This window comes from Arachis duranensis, chromosome 9 (genome assembly GCF_000817695.3).
Source record: "Arachis duranensis cultivar V14167 chromosome 9, aradu.V14167.gnm2.J7QH, whole genome shotgun sequence".
In the NCBI taxonomy this organism is placed as follows: Eukaryota; Viridiplantae; Streptophyta; class Magnoliopsida; order Fabales; family Fabaceae; genus Arachis; species Arachis duranensis.
In genome coordinates, this window is record NC_029780.3 from 86,142,669 (window position 1) to 86,147,654 (window position 4,986).

A 4,986-nucleotide genomic window follows, 5' to 3' on the forward strand; every position below is an offset into this window, starting at 1 on the left:
ACCCTCCGAAACAGAACAGAATCTCAAATGTTAAATAACTGAAAATCAGTGAATGGTGTGAGTGGAAACTAACCTGAACAACAACAACAAGAAAACACAAATCAAAAATGATTTGACTGAATTTCTTCGTGATTCGATTTTTCTTTTGTCGAAGAGGAAGAGGGAAAACGATTGGATATTTTTCAGAGAGAGAGAGAGAGAGAGAGAGAGAGATAGTCTTTTGTTGAAGTAAGGGTTTTTGATTTGAAGTTTGAATTTGATGAGAGCAGGAAGGGGGGGAGGGAAAGTAGCCGTTATGATTTGGAGGGGACCGTTGACGAGCGCTTTTGGATCCATTTTGATTTCCATTTATTTATTGCTTTCTGTCTGTTATGTTACCTGCTTTGTCCAAAGTCCAAACAATTCCAAATTAAAAAGATTTTTAAAAAAATAAGTAGAAAAATAATAAAATAATAAAATGAAGACTTAATCACTATTGATATTGTAATTTTTATTGTTTGTGAATATTATTATCTTAATTTAAAAATAAGTAAATATTTATCTTTTTACTTTATAACTTTCTCATTCTAGATAAATTTATCCAAAATAGTTAACTACATGGGTAAAAAATTATTAATTTATTTTTTTATAAAATTTAATTTTAATTTATTTTTTAAAAAATAAAAATTTCCAAAAAAAAATCTAATTCTAAGACTGGTTTGTTGTGTTGAGTTGTGAGCCATGACTTTGTATGATTATAAAGTGAGATATATTAATGAAAAGATTTTGAATTTCAGGAGAATGTGAATTTTTGGATAGGAGACAGAGAGTGCTTAGTGCTTACATTTCGATTTCATTGCATTTATTCATTGTGTTTTAGTAAAGTAACGCCCTTAAAGTGTTAAATATAATTACTATATTACCCCGCCCCGATCCTCGCCGTGGGGAGATAATTGCCCCCATCCCCATTCCCCGCGTTCCCCGTGTTCTCCGCGGGTCCCCATTCCCCATCTCTTTATGTTGAATATTTATATGAAAATTACAATAAAAATTTTAAAAAATATAAAAAAAAAAGACAAAACATTATTACAACACACAAACATACATGTCTTATCCAAGATTACAACTTACAAATCAAGAAATATAAAATAAGAAATCATAATCCATAAAACACCCTACCCTCCACGCGATTCCATCGCCACCACCTACCTAACCACCTCAGCACCAAACAATCACAAGTAATACACAAGCAATATTCATGTATAACAAGTAATTCAAGAAGCAAGTAGGCATATCAACCAACAAAAAAAGTACAACACAAATATGAATATGTTAACATACATCATAAACAAGAATATCATATATTTAATATGAATTTGACATAATAAAAAAATAATTACCTAAACTCCTAAATCCCCATATCCATCACATAGTCCCAAGGAATTGGAATTTTCGACCCTGATTTATCTATATTATATCAACCAACAATTTACAAGAGTTAAATTTAACATGAAATTGAAATTTAATACAAAATAAAATTTGAGTTATTAGTACTTTTACCTAAAGAGTGTATCCAGTGCTGAGTGCAAATTAACGCCTCAACAAGTTCACAATCCAATTTATTGCGATGTGGATGTATAACTCGACCACCGGTGCTAAAAGCAGACTCTGAGGCAACAGTAGAAATAGGAATGGCTAGAAAATCTCTTGCAATCTTTTGTAAAGTTGGATATTTCACTCCAATATTTTTCCAGTAGCCCAAAATGTCAAATTTTTCCAAATTTGTTTTATCTACCATAACACTCTCTTCCAAATAGAAATCCAACTCAGTTTTCGCGGCGCAGTCTTCAGATGTATCTTCCACAAATTGCAAGTAGATAGATTTAAATTTTCTCTTTGAAGATCCTTCATCATGTCCAACATCCAAAGTAGAAGCTGAATTATGATCATTTGTTGCTCTTCTTTTAACCCTAGCCTTAAGTTGATATTCACATACTAATTCTTCCATCATTTTCTTCACCTTGCTCAGATGATTCTCACTTTGAGATCCATATATTTTAGGGAAAAAAAATTTCAATAACTTCATCTTATACCTAGGGTCTAAGATAGCTCCCACAGCCATGACTTCATTAATTTGATCCCAATACTTTTCAAACTTACTAATCATATTTGTTGCCATTCTATGAACTATCTCATTGGGACTACACAACCACTCATTCAATGCCAATCTCATTTCACACACCTTGGGAAAGTACAAATTTGTCGTTGGATTTAAAGTGCCAGAGAATAATTCAGTCACACTATAAAAGACTTCTAATTTATCAACAAGTTCATTTGCCATTTCCCACTCATCATCAGATGGTACAACTTTATACAGAGATTCACGGTGTCTTAAACGCTCAAAAACTTCTCTATATGGCAAAGCAGAAGTAAGCATTAGATAAGTTGAATTCCATCTAGTTCTACAATCAAGTGCAAGCTTTCTCCTATAATTAATATTCAATTGCCTACAAGTCTCTTCAAATTTTTCTTCCCTCTTTGGTGTTGCAACCCAAAAAGAAACACTATCTCTGATTTTTTCAATAGAACCATATATTGCATTCATGCCATCTTTCACAATCAAATTCACAATGTGAGCACAATAACGCATGTGAAAAAATTCCCCTCTCTTAACAAAGTTAGATGGTGAAATCTTATCAAGCAAAAGATGAATCATGGCATCATTTTTACTACAATTATCAACCGTTAAAGTTGATAATTTTCTATCTATGTTCCAATCATACAAGGAATTCACCAAAGCATCACTAAGAACTTCAGCAGTATGAGGTGCAGGCACATATGCAAACCTAGAATAATGTAAATATAATAAACAATCATGACATTAAAAAATCAAATATTTAAAAGATGCTAAAAGCATAAATAATACCTTATAAGTCGACATTGCAAGTTCCAATCATCATCAATAAAGTGAGCCGTAATCGCCATATAGCCTTTGTTTTGACAATCAGCACTCCACATGTCAGTAGTTATAGCAATGCGGCTTGAATTTTTTCCCAACAATTTTAGAAGCTTTGCCTTTTCAGCTTCATACATCAACATCATTTCTCAATGTATTTCTTGTATAAAATTTGATCAAAGGTTGAGTCTCAGCCATAAACTCATGAAAACCCACTTGTTCAACAAATGACATAGGGTGTTCATCCCTAATAACCCATTTTGTGAGTGCTCGTCGTGCTGCCTCTTGACTAAATGTGAAGTTTCCAACCAAAAGTGAATCCGTTGGCCTTCCCGTTCCTGTAGAACCTGATGATTGTTGCACTGTTTTTAATATTGACTATTTTGGTCCCCTAACAGTACGAATCGGGCAAATTCTAATGTGATCATGCAAGTGCTTAGTTCCTTGCTTCGTGTCACCTCCAATCTTTCTTTCGCAATATTTACATATTTCCTTCCACTTTCCATCTATTTTCTCCCTCCTAAAATGTTTCCAAGCCTCAGATGTTAATCCTTTTTTGTTAGGACTGTTTTGCACTTCTTGGCTAACTTCTTGTCCTCCCTCTTAAGCTAAAATCGGATGTGATTTTTGTAGTGGTGAATTCCAGAACAGGTAAATTCCCCCTCTCCTTTCGGGAACTCTCTTCTCTAGGGATTCCAATTCTATTTCTATTGACTCTTCCATGGGTGTTTTGTATTGCTACAACAAAAAAAGTTTTGGTAACTTACTTACAGATTGTATCTTAAATAAAAGAAACATCAACATCCTTTAAGCTAAGACTAAGGGATGGGGGGAACACTACCGATCCTGAGACAGACGACGAAGCTACATCGATTACAAAAAAATCTGAGTCAGTGGTGGCTTGTCAGATTTGCTGGATCTTTTCCTCTCTTTTTCTTTTAATCTTTTGATGACTACTGCTGCCATTTTTGGGTGAAAGAAAATCTCGACATGGTGCTTTTGGCTCCTATCAAGAGAGGTTGGGCTGGTAAATTCATACCGGAAAAGGCTTTTTGATTGGGGTAAGTGTTTCTTCTTGTCCTTCCTCTTGTGTTCCTTGAATATGTGCTTCAATTGCTTGACCCTCATCATCTTGAGTTGGTTCTATCTCATTATTATTTTCAATAGGAGTTGAGCTAAAACTATCCATCTTGGATATAAACAGTAAAATTTAACACAGAAACACTAAATTAGATTCTAGCTCAACTTCATATACAAAGAAAAAATTCAGAAAACAAAAATAAAAAGCAAAACAGGGCCTGTATAATTCTAAACAACTATATAAAAGCAAAACAGGGCCTGTATAATTCTAAACAACTGTATAATTCTAAACAACTATAAATAAAAAGGAGTGAAAGTGGATGATCTTGAATCACACAAATTTGCAACGGGACTGCCATGTAAATTGACGCCAACACTACAAAGGAGGATTTCATGGAACCATTATTTCATTCTTCTCTATTTGAATTGCTGAAAAAGTTAATTTACTAACAATACAGTACAAACATTGTTTATGAGTTGAAACTTGAAAGCTAAAACTTAAAAGTAAGTAGAAAAAAATACCTTATCCATTTCGCCAGGAAAATGGATATCCCCAGAAAATATTTGTAATTCAATCTTTTTTTTTTCTTCTCCATTCGCACCATATATAGAACTCCATGTATGGTATGCTCACAGCATATACATATATAAATTTAATTAAATTAATATGTTTTAAACTATAACTATTAAGCATCCTCACAGTACATACTTGTGATGCTGATGGCTTTGAGAATATGCATGAGATACCAAATACACAAATTGTAGAATGTCAACCAAGCATAATTTTGTTATTCTAAAAATTGAATTTGGAATATAATAATTAAATTAAACAACTTAAACTCCCCCAACCCCTAATTTTCTCCAAGAACAGCAACATCAAATGACCAACTTAAGTAGGTAAAGAATGAACAAGAAACAGACATCTAAAACCACATACATACTACTCAATATATGAAGGCAGCTTTTGCTCA

The 4,986-nt window shown here is 33.1% G+C and overlaps 1 protein-coding gene across 1 annotated transcript in view; it reads right to left on the reverse strand.

Moving 5' to 3' along the window:
- Positions 1-232, reverse strand: part of LOC107466094 (65-kDa microtubule-associated protein 3) — a 4,989-nt gene extending 4,757 nt beyond the window's left edge. Inside the window, exon 1 of the mRNA XM_016085069.3 lies at positions 74-232. The gene's annotated coding sequence lies outside the window, so the exon portion shown is untranslated. The remainder of the gene's footprint in view (positions 1-73) is intronic.
- Between the last annotated feature and the right edge of the window lie 4,754 nt (positions 233-4,986).